Genomic DNA, 12,886 nt, shown 5'->3' with positions numbered 1-12,886 from the left:
AATTTCGTCTTCATCATCTAAGCAATTTGAAGATTGTGTAGACTTACACAAATTTAATACTATGTTTTTTTGTAACAATAATTGAAAGGCTTTTGCACTCGGATTTTGATTGTATGTTCCGCCATATGTACGTATCATGGAAAAAAGATTTTCCAACGGATTAGCTCTAGAAGTCATGAAAAATTTAATTTTTTCGCGTTTTAAATCGTCCCACAATTGTAAAATAGACGTAACACTAATTTGTAATCCTTCAAAACATGGCGGTATTGTGAGACCTTTATCTGTAATAGTGCGCCACTTAGAACAATTATTTAATAATTGTTTTAGATCATTTTCCACATAAAGTCGAATTTCTGATAGAGCACAAGCATTTGGATTTGGATCATTACAATTGCGACTGTTTAAAGAATCGAAACTGTTATTAAGAATTGTAAAAAATTCAGCAGTATGCATAACAGTTTCAGTATCAATTCTTTCTGTTATTCCTGCAATTCATAATGCAGCTGAAACTCTGCGGCTAAAAACTTGTAAAGCTAAACGGCATTTCATTCTGTCAAAATGATTAGGATTTACATGTTTTTCTGATAATTTGCAAGCCGCTCTTGTCGCTTTGCCATTTTCCAATTGCCATAATAATCGTACATCGTTCCATGATGCTACTTTATTGTCATCGTACATAACATTATATTTCAAGAGTTGATTTCTTATAGATTTATAAATATGTGGTATATCAAAAATTGCATATATTTTTTCTTGTCCATAAAATAAAGACGATGTATAGAAATTTTATATTTTATAGCACTTTGATTATTAGTACCTTGATCACAAACAATAGCACGCAATTTTAATCCTGAATCTAATACTGCTTCTATAACTTTGTCTAATGCAAATGATAAAAGAACATTATTTAAAGTGCCACTAGTTATAAAATATGCTATTGGTTGCTTCCAATTATGTAATAAACCTCGAACCATAAAAATTAAAGCACTTGTCGCGACTGCCGCGCTACATCCTAGTGATCCCAAATCTTCAAAACCTTCTATTTTTTGCCGTTTCTCGTTAAAATCAAAACTTTTTTTTATTTTCATTTCATCAAAAAATAAAACACAATTGCGTTCGCTACTATCCATGCAATTTACTTTTGCTTTTAAACAATGAAACATAGTACTACAAATTCCAGGCCATAAATCTATTACACTAAACCATGTTTTAATTGTACTTTCTGAAGGTAATATAAAATCGAATTCTTTGCGCATTTTTCTATATAAACTTGGAGAAGTATAATGCATTTTTTGAGCTAATTGTTTTTCTTTGTCATTATAAGCTTCTTTTTTCTTGTGAAAAAGTTGCATTATTAAAAATGTTAATACAAAATCTTGAACTCGTCGAAATAAGGCGTTTAAAATACTCGTGTCTGGTAAATCACCCGTGATTATTTTTTTTCGTAAACGAGTTATTATCTTATTTTTTGTTTTAACTTTCAATCTCGATACATTAAGAAGTTTTCTTAATTTTTGTATTTTTGCATTTTGCTTGGCTATTTTTTCTTTCAAAATGCGTATTTGCTCATAATGCTCGTGACATTGTACGTTCTCAGTAATAAATTCCTCATCATCGAAATCGACAGGATATAGAAGTGGTTCTGCATTCTTTTTTAATTTTCCCTTTGGATATATCATATTTATTGGAAAATGCCTACTACATATTCTTAATTTTCGCAATTTTGCATCGGATTCTTCCGCTAAATCGTCACAACCGCTATTTATTAACCATGTTATTAATCGTTCTCTATCTTCAATAGGCAGATAGAATCGAACATTTAATGTATTGTGTCTACTATTAATACCGCAATTTTTATAAATGCAGGTACTACTATGAGTTTTCTTGCCTTTACAAATACTCAACATTTTGCATGTCTTAAGATTATGAAAATGTTAAAAACTTACTTGCTTTCAGACGTAGTTCTCAATGCTCATTGCACTACGTAACACTACACAGAACATTTCAATACACTTGTAATAGTTGTTCAACACAATATTACCGAAACACTGTTAATTCTAATGGACTCACAATGTTATCGAAATACTATTATTTCCAATAGACTATTCGTTGCTCACGTCGCCGTTACGAAGAAATCGTAGACAAGTGACAAGCGCGATATATATAGGTATATCCATTCGGCGGTTACGTCTGCGCGATGTCTACATAAAAAAATGTTGTTGTTATATAATTAATAAAAAAATACTTTGATTTAATTAAGCATATCACAGGCTATCAATTACATAAGTAATTAATTCATATTTATATATAATATATATTATATATTACATATCATATATTATACATTATATATTATATATTATATATATTATATATATTTTTATTGTTTTTTGTATATATATTTTTTTGAAACAAATATATATATATATATATACAAAGTATTTCATTTTTATGATCGATTATCTCGCGAATCGATGATTTTATTCATTCGAAAACTTTTTCGAATGAAAGTTGCATGACTTGAAGGGGGACACATGATGGAAATGTGGACTTGACTTTGAGTGACCTTGTCAAAATCAGATCAAGGTTTTTTTAAGTGAAAACTCCTATTTTTTTATTACATATTCTTGTAGCTTATCTCGAGAGCAAAACACTATAATAAAGTTACTTTTTGTTAAGTATTTGTTAAGTTGTAAGGCAAGATCATTGATCCGGCCAACTAATAAAAAGTAATAATTAATTAATACTGTTTCCATTAAGCTTTAGAAAAATAATAATTTAATGTTTTAACTTATTACTTTTCCAGCAAAAAATTAATTGTTTATGGTATATATAAATGAGAACATATATATGCATATATATACATATAATTGTATATAAAATATATTTATACGTATATTTTTCCTCTTATATAATTTCATTTATCTACAAAAAATAATAGATAAAAAAATAATTAAAAAATCATAAAATCATTAATAACATTATTGTAATTGTGGCAAAATAAAATAGAAAAAATATAGCAACAGAGTGACAAAGTAATATATTGTAATATATTGACAGAATATATAAAAGAAGTACAAGTGCAGCAAGGAGAAAGTAATAGAATCTTTTTTTTTTATAAATGTCACATATTTTTGACATCAAAATAACAATTTATTACTTTTATAATCATTATACATATATAATACATATATAATTTTATTTAATATATGTCATTGTATACATTTTTATATAATTGTTAATTAAATAAACAAATTTAAATATTAAAGAAAATATAAAATGTTTTCTTATAGGTAAAATATTTTCTAATTTAACTCATATGATAATTCCTGTTTTATCTCTCATATCCTCATATTTTATTACAGTTATATCTTCATTAATTTATCTACGGAACAGTCAAAACTGTCGGTAATAACAATATGCTTCAATTATCTCCGGACCCCTTGGGGCCCCTTTAATGGTGACGAAAATTTACCCACGGTTGTCGGTCTTATATAGATCAAATCAATAATCCTCCGCATTATCATTGAGCAATCAAATGAGTTTGTTTCGCAACTGCATCTTTTGTTTGTAGATTTTGAAAGAGCCTTCGACTCCGTCAAACAGAGCAGCATGTGGAGAACGATGAGAAGATTTGCTATACTCAGAAAAATTATTGAAATCATTAAGGAGACCTATAACAACTATACATGCAGAGTAATGCACGAAGAGAAAATCGCCCTTCACAGTCAATAATGGTGTACGACAGGGATGCATTTTGTCACTTACTATCTTCTTCATTGTACTTGATGAGATGATGAAGAACGTCATGGGAAAAAAGAGAGGTATCCAGTGGGAGTTCACTGAGAGATTGGAAGATTTGGACTTTGCGGACGACATCTGCTTACTGTCACAGAGATATGCTGACATAGAGGGGAAGCTGCAGGATCTTGAGAGGGAGACCGGAGATGTTGGAATGAGAATGAATGGCGCCAAAACCAAGAGAATTAACACGAGGGATCAAAGAAAACTCTGTATAAACAAAAAAATAGCGGAGGTAAAAAAAACATATCTGGTATTGTAATGTCACAGGATGGAGAAGCAACTGCTGATGTTACAGCAAGAATTCGTAGAGCAAACGCAGCTTTTATTCAGCTCTACCCACTGAGTAGAGAGCGAGAGAGATCTCAACTGTAACTAAACTAAGATACTCCGTATCTTTAGAACAAATGTCAAAAAGCAGTGCTGCTATACGAATGCGAAACTTGGAAGATCACTTCTGAAATCGCCAAGAGTCTACAGGCTTTCGTAAACATATGCCTGCGAAGAGTATTACTCATTTTCTGGCCAAATGTGATCTCCAATGAAGACCTATAGAGGCAAACAAAGGAGAAGCCCGTGACTACGCAAATCAAACGTAGAAAATGGGAGTGGATCGGTCACACTCTCCGGAAAAACCAAAATGCGATGAGAGACAGGCTCTGTCTTGGAACCCTTAGAGACAGCATCGAAGAGAGAGAGACCGCGAGTGATGTGGGGAACAGTGGAGAGAGAGGCAGAGGAGATGGAAAAAACTTTTGCAGAGAGTTGAGAGTCCTTACTCGGAACAAGATGCGCTGGCAGAGCTTCATCGAAGCCCTATGCTCTGGATAAGAGAGAAAGGATTCATAACAGTTGTCAATCATAGTTGAATCAACCTGCAATCAAAGTTACATTTCCGATTAGGAAGGTATTTCCTAATATTAAGTGAATGAAATAGCTAGAAAGTCGGTCAAAATATTATTGTAATAAAAAATAAAAAAAAACTATGGAAGCTTTCCGACTGTGTTACACAATAGCAGTCTATTGGCTGTATATTATCTAAAATATGTTAGATAATATACAGTCACACTCTCTATCTAACATATTTTAGATAATATACAGTCAATAGAATTTTTTTGTGTAACATAGTGCCCATAGTTGGAAAGCTCTCTATTACTATAATGAAATATATAATGTTAAAACGTCACGGAGGAAAAAGTTTTAAAAAATGGTCTTGTCCTATTAATGATTTGCAAATAATAATATACTTACGAATTGTTGTCGAACGGTATAATAATATACTTACGAATTGTTGTCGAACAATATTTCTTAACTGGATATTAAAATCTTTCAATTGTTCCACTGTTGTTAACGGAAAATTTGGCAATAAAGTGAAGTCCCGAACTTATGTAATTGGATTTGCTTGTGCTTGATTGGGATATTGTGACCCGAATATTACGATATTATTTTCTTCACGATAATTCTCGAATCTCGGCATAGCAACGAACGATGCTATCGGCCGGAAATGCAAGTATGCAAAAGCAAGTCTGTAAAGCAGAGCGCAAATGAAAAACTGTTTTGACTATATATGGTCCGATTTAGAGTTATAACATGATGAAACGCTACTAAAATACTATATAAACTAAATCGCCGAGAACGGGCAATCACAATATTAGCACAGGGTAACAGGGCAGTCATATGCAACGGTCGTTATCAGTAATAACGAGATTCACACGAAACATTGTCAAGAAGCCGTACTAATAAACCAACTATTTATTAAAAGTGAGTAATAATATTTGACCAGAAGAACTTTCCACCAACTTCCTGCGAAATTCTAACTCTTTAGGCTTGGCAAACCCAACTTTTTAAGAAAAGTGTGTCTTCTCTTTTTAAATTCTTTCTAAATTCTTTTTAAATTCAATATTGTCCGGAATAACATTTGGGATTGTCGACACTATCCCCAAGATTCATTTATTTTACCGACGATATCACCGACTTACGACAACACGCGACAGTGAAGCAACATGAAGCTAGCGGCAATACTGTAAGTGAAAAAAATCAATTGTATAAGCGAGCGATAACATTGATGTCGGACCGCGAGATAAATAGAAGCCAACCTATTAAAAATGTATCGTGGTTACATAGCAAGCGAACACGAAGAGCGTATAGTCTTGTCACTCCCATGCGTATAATCCAAGAGGCTGTACGCGATATTCGCGATAGCGTGAGCCGAAATTTAGAAGCGCGACATTCAGATGAAAGCTCACCTGAGCCGATGTTCCATCCACACATAGTTATCGAGCGAGTATTTCCGTTCAACGATGTAGACGACAGCTTAATACCGGATCTAGTACACGAACACAGATTGCATCGTAGAATGACACATTCTGAAAGAAACGAGCCGAAGAAAATTCACAGCGGAGAGAGTTCTCGTTAATATCTTATGACAATAACATTTTCGATCCAGAAGAACATTACACTGCCTCGCATAACCCCGAGCGTAGAAACAACAATTACGTGCACCTCGTGGCGAGGAAAATAGGGAACAAGAAATAACCTGTGCAAAAGTAGATGCAGAGATAGAATGTCTCAGAGCGGCAGGTGCAGAAAGATAGCAATCAGAACCGAACAGTGACAAAGAATCAATATTAAACGTGTTACTAGAAGGGATTCATTCGCTACAAGACCGAATGGATCGATTAGAAATTACGGTTTTTGACTATAAAACCGATTCAAATTGCCGTACAATTGTCCTATGAACGTCGAACACAAAGGATACAACTCGGTGATGGACTGTTAGACATAACTTACGGATGAACACTGAAAGATATACGAAACTGACTCGAGACCGTAGCGGGATATCTACGATTAAAAGAAGCTTGCGATATGATTCCGGAATTTGATGGGATTTCCCATAAGCTGTTGGAACTCTTGAGCGCCGCATCGTACGCTATGAAAAATATGAATCCGATGGAGGAAGAAACGCTACTAGAAGCAATATTATGCTAAACTAAAAGGTAGAGCTATGATTGATTTTCAAATGCGAGATATATGCGACTTTGCTCAGTTAAAAAGAGAATTAGAAGTTTGCTATCTTAACAAGAAAAGTGTGTATCTTAGCAAGAAATCACACACTTGCCACTAGAGTTTAATATGCTGAAATAAAAACCCGGAGAATTGGCAAGAGTTTGAATTGCGTACAGACAAACTAGTTATGGAATTATACGAGTCCATAATAGAAGGTCGAAATAACACAATAAAAAGTAAACGAACGATCCTGAAAACCATACAGTAAGCTCTATGTAATTTCTAACTCGGTCTGCTGGATGACAGAAAGCTATTAATACGAACACAACATTGCACAACGCTACAAGATGCCACCGCTGGCGCGAGCGCAGAAGAGAAATTTAAGGGACCGATGGAAATTTCGTACGTGCGAAAGCGAATACAGCACACATACCCACCCGCGAAAATAAATTATCGGCAATGTTAAAAATCGGAAAAATCAGATATATCGGATGAAATTGTCGAACAAGTAGATATACTACCGATTTGCTTTACCTAGAGCCGAATCCGTTGGCGTATGGAAAAATACGCTATGGAAAAATACTGCGTAAATATAAAAGCGGGGCACGACAAAATAATGCTAGTCAAAATCAATGGATCAGAGAAAAAATAAGTGAGACGACCGAGATAAAAGAAAGAAGCGAGAGGACAAGTAAATATTACGGTAAGAGCAAAAGAGAATGAAACACGTGGAGAAGACGCAGAGTTGTCATTTAGTATAATAATAGCGAAGAAGAAAAGGAGAAAAGCAGAAAGATAAAAACAACACAAGTGCGAGAGCATCAAGTAGCTCAGATAGCCCAGCAAGGCACGAGTCAGCGCTACTCTAGATCTGATAACCTTGCCAATAAGGGAAATGAAAAAAGGAAAAATAAATTTCTTATTGGATATGGATGCTACCCTAACACTTGGGAAATTTAAAAGGAAATACGCCTGTACGGGAGGAACGAATAGCTCTCACCGGCGTACAGGATACAAGATTCACACCCTCGGTAAGATTCGAGTTACGATTGTCCTCGGAAATGAGAAAATAAGAGACACCATATAGTAAAAGATGCCTTCCCTGTCATTTACAAAGGAATTCTAGGTATAGATTTCTTAAAAAAACAACGAGCAATGCGATCATACAAAAAAAAAAATATTGCGAATTAGAAGCATAAATCTAAAATTGCATCCTCACAAGAAGTATATTCTAATGCTTTGCAGTGAAATCATTGTACAAGTTATTACTGGTCAAAATCAGATTGGAATAGTGAAACCTGAAGAAACTGAACCAGAAATATTTATTGATAATTGCCTGGTAGAATCCGATTATATTTACCCAATAAGTAATTAACTACCAAAACTATTGAAATTACGACGTCGAGCGTAACGTTAGACGTCGTGTAGCTGAATGACGCCGCGGAAATGCTCACGTTACACGAGAGCGACGGCCGTACTGTACAGTCACGGCAGAAATGCTTACAAAAACTACGAACAGAACATCTAAATCACGAAGAAAAAAAGGTTAACGCATTAACGGAAAGAAAGCATTATGCTCTGACTTTTATTTCACGTAGAGAACGATCCACTAACTTACACGACAATAGCACATGAAATAAATATACGTAGCGCGCCTGTGTGATCTTATAGATTACCGAAGAAACATAAAGCAGAAGTAAATCGGCAGATTAAAAAGTTAGACGGAATAATATGTCACAGTACAAGTCAATAGAATGCGCCATTGCTAGTAGTACCCAAAAAAGTGGATGCATCTGGAAACAAAAACTCCACATCGTAGTAGATTTTCGAAAATTAAACGATTTGACAATTAAAGACTCCTTTCCACTATTAAGTATAACAGACATCCTAGATCAGCTAAGAAATGCAAAGTACTTTTCAATATTAGATCTCGCATTCGGATACCATCAAATTCCAATGAAAGAAGAACATAAAAGTAAAACGGCTTTTTCTACACCGTATTATGAATATAAAAGAATACCATTCGGACTTAAAAACGCACCCGCTACATTTCAACGGTTGATGAACTTGATGTTAATCAGGATTCAAGGATTCACATGTCTAGTTTATCTAGACGGTAATAATATACGGTGCAACGAACACAATAAACGATTAACTGAAGTAATGCAACGCCTGAGAGACCATAATCTTAAGTTGCAACCAGATAAATGCGAGTTTCTCAGAAAAGAAATTACTTATCTAGGACATATTGTTACGGAAAACGGAATACAATCCGAGCAAATTGTAAGCAGTAGAAAAATTTCCAACACCAAAAAAGGTAAAACATATACAGTCATTTTTAGGACTGACCGGATACTACGAAAAATTCATTCAAGGTTTTTCGAAAATTGCCAAGCTCTCTAACAAAACTAACGAAAAAAGAGGAAAAATTTAATTGGAGTATTGAGCAACAATATAGTTTCCAGACGCTGAAAGAAAAATTAGTTACGGCGCCAATATTAAATTACTCAGATTTTACTAAGGAGTTTTCAGTAACCACCGACGCGTTCGATTGTGCCATTGGAACAATACTATCACAAGGACAAATAGATCAGGATCGTCCAATAGCCAATATGCCAGCAGAGTATTAAATAAAGCAAAACAAAATTATAATACGACTAAGAAAGAGCTTCTAGCAATAGTATGGGGAGTAAAATACTTCTGACCGTATTTATATGGAAAATTTTAAATAATCATCGATTATCGACCATTAATTTGATTATTCAGCGTTATAGATTCTGGATCAAGATTGATGATGAAGACTTAAGTTAGAAGAGTATGATTACGAAATTATCCGCAGGCAGAGGAAATATGAACGCAGATACGTTAAGTAGAAATCTGATTATTCCTGACACATAATTAAACACCGTTGCACACGATGAAGAGAGAAACGATGACGAGGAAAGAGAGGAAGATAAAAAAAAACGAGAATACATTGTAGAAGAAAAGAAGCAAATATTTTATGAATATCATGATGCGCCAACAGGGGAGGGCATCAAGGAGATACGAATTCTGAACCGAATTAAACTATTAAACCTGATATAGCATCCTCACTATCATTTGTTTAGGTCTCTGCAGAACTTTCTTAATAGTAAAGTTGGCTTCAAAAGAAGCCTATGAAAATCACTTGAAACAGTTTTTCGACTAGAAATCACAAAAGTTCTATCGCGATGGGATTATGGCTCTGCCCCAAAAATGGCAAAATATTATCGAAAATAATGGAGCATACTTGGTTTGAATAAATTGATTTTAATACTCTAAGGAAAACACTTGAATTTTAAAAATCTAAATAAATGCCACGAACTTTTTCCTACACCCAATATATATATATATATATATAAACCATGTATATATATATATATATTATATACACGGTATATATATATATATATATATATATATATATACCGTGTATATAATATATATATATATATATATATATACACGGTTTTTTATAAGATATAGTTTTCTTTATAGAATCATGTAAAAAAACCTCAATAGAAACATATTATGTCTTAGAAAGGAAATTCTACGATTTAAATGTTATTTAACAAAAATTATAAATAAATAAATTATAAATTATATAAACAATTAAATATTATGAAGGAATTGAATACTACATTGGAAATCCTGTAATTTACTCTATACCTATCTACCTAACTCCTATCGTTTAGAAGATATTTGGATAATTAAAAATTTGCTTATATACTTACCTGAAAAAGCTAAATCAGTTCAGCAATAAATTCCCCTGTATAAGCTGGTTTAACTTTTAGAAAACTTCATCCTAAACCTATGCTTATAATTGTTGCTTCTATAATATTTTATCATTAATGTTAAATCTATGGCTGCAATAAAATCATAAAATATTAATATTCATGGAAACTAACTCTAATAATTTAATCAATCGCTATTTGTATCTGACATTTAATAAATAATGTATTACATATGTAAAGAGAGTTATACTGGTATATTTTAGATATACTAACTATATGACAATGTAATCAATATCATTATTATTATTATTATTATTATTATTGTAAAGTATATCTAAAAGCAACATCATAAAGATCAATATTTAAAAATGTTTATAAATGAGCAAACGGTATGTTTTGTTTATATAAAGATTATAACCAAGTATAACTCTGAAAGCAAAAAGATCGACCGAATAATCGTGAGTATGAATCATGGTTAGTCAATAAGTGAAAGTAGGCCAGTATTAAATATCAAGGTCGCCATAATATTCTCATATGACTCACAGCGAATGTAGGCCAAGCTAATCAGTAGAAAACTATGTCAAGGACAACTAGAAGATTTTAAATACGAGTTATAGCTGACTCACAGGAGAAAGTAGGCTAACATCGATAAACTGTGTCAAAGATGTTTGGTAATGAACTTTATTCAAATCTATAGAATCACAACATTGGAATTTAGGTCACCCCTGTATTTTTGCAAACATATAAAAACCCGAACAACGAAAATCTTGCGCACTTGTTCAGACCTAGTTACCTAGGCACTTGCTTAGGGTTGGCTTAGCACTTGTTGAGAATTGCTTAGCACCTGAGCAATTCGCCGTTTTACGAACAATGTAATTCTTGTCACTATAATCGCGTATCACACTCCATAAAACAAATTCTGAAATGGGTTTGTGTATACACCAAAATTTGTAAATAAATCGCAATTGTGATACGATAAGGATGATCTTTGTTCTTACTCCTACTCCTTGTTCCTAAATTCAAATCTTTCCTCAAAATAAAAAATCATCTTAACATTTCTATCACCCATTATTACCGCAATACCTAATCCTGAGGTTTTATTCTCTTAACTGCATGGAAAAGAACCCACAAACAACGTGTAAGTGTTGTTACGTCCGGGGGACTTCACAAATTCTTCTCTTTCGGGAAGGAAAAATTTAACGGCTGCTAATCCATAAACGGGCACTTCGAACGATCAAAGAAAAATAACCCAATCAAACAAAAAAAAAACTCTAAATAAACAATCGTTCTCCCGAGATATGTCTCACTATCAAAAAATCCTTGGTAAACAGCCTTGTCGGCGCCGACAAGTTTACGACTTACCAATAAAAAAAATTTTTTTTATTAACAAAAGCAAATTCCTAACGGATAAGAAACGCGTTGGATCGTTCGGGGATGACACTCCCCACATTGGTGGGGAAACACAAAAAAGTACCAATCAAGAAGAACTGATTAGTGGCCGTTGGCTGGCACACCAATGAGCGATTAAGAGTGCGAACTAGCGGGAGAATTTTTATTAATAAATTCTATCTATCTAAAAACTAATTCTACCATTCGCTGGGAAATCTGAAAATGGAAAAACGACCACAAATCATAGGACACCGCTTCCCTCCTTCCTCTATATTCATAATTTTCCTAAATTATCATTTGACAAGCCAACACGGAAATCCATCACGCCCTCAGATATTCCCACCCCTCCGGAACCCTTTAAAAACCGCGACTCGGAGCGGATCGCTCTCTTCTTCCTGATACACTCGAGGTCGACACCTTCCGTAACAGTTAGAATCTGTGCGCGACTTTATTCTCGAACAGTTCAGTGATCCAGCCTGGGCAATTGTATTCCCCGACCACCGCTACCGGCCGTATACAACAAAAAGTAAGTCCAACCTTATCAATTTCTTTTTTTTTCCGCGGTAACTGGCAGTTTGGTTCGCGACATCTTATTTACTTATTCCTCTCAATTTATCTATCTTAAAACCACCCCAACATTCCAAATGGGCAAGCCGCCGATTAACTCGGTGAAGCTGCCTTCCCTAACTTCACAATCATTTCCACAACCTTCTAACCGGGCAAGCCGCCGATTAACTCGGTGAAGCTGCCTTCCCTAACTTCACAATCATTTCCACAACCTTCTAACCGGGCAAGCCGCCGATTAACTCGGTGAAGCTGCCTTCCCTAACTTCACAATCATTTCCACAACCTTCTAACCGGGCAAGCCGCCGATTAACTCGGTGAAGCTGCCTTATTTCAATTCCTCAACTTCTCTCTTATCTAACTTTCATTTGTAT

At 34.0% G+C, this 12,886-nt stretch overlaps 2 protein-coding genes across 9 annotated transcripts in view; one reads left to right on the top strand and one right to left on the bottom strand.

Moving 5' to 3' along the window:
- The window catches only part of LOC105429948 (uncharacterized), a 191,295-nt gene that overhangs the window by 9,559 nt on the left and 168,850 nt on the right, over positions 1-12,886 (bottom strand). The gene's annotated exons all lie outside the window — the stretch shown is intronic.
- Positions 1-12,886, top strand: part of LOC148937254 (uncharacterized) — a 204,789-nt gene that overhangs the window by 29,979 nt on the left and 161,924 nt on the right. For 3 of the 7 annotated variants that reach the window (XR_016138505.1, XR_016138504.1, XR_016138503.1), the window contains exon 7: positions 3,575-11,538. The exons of 3 other annotated variants lie outside the window; for them this stretch is intronic. The gene's annotated coding sequence lies outside the window, so the exon portion shown is untranslated. Of the gene's footprint in view, positions 1-3,574; positions 12,475-12,886 lie in introns of those variants that run through there. One more of the 7 variants, XR_016138506.1, reaches the window with a different exon arrangement.

The sequence above is a fragment of the Pogonomyrmex barbatus genome, unplaced genomic scaffold, assembly GCF_055798465.1.
Source record: "Pogonomyrmex barbatus isolate J1 unplaced genomic scaffold, ASM5579846v1 scaffold15, whole genome shotgun sequence".
Lineage (NCBI taxonomy): Eukaryota > Metazoa > Arthropoda > Insecta > Hymenoptera > Formicidae > Pogonomyrmex > Pogonomyrmex barbatus.
This window is presented reverse-complemented; position numbering and strand designations above follow the sequence as displayed.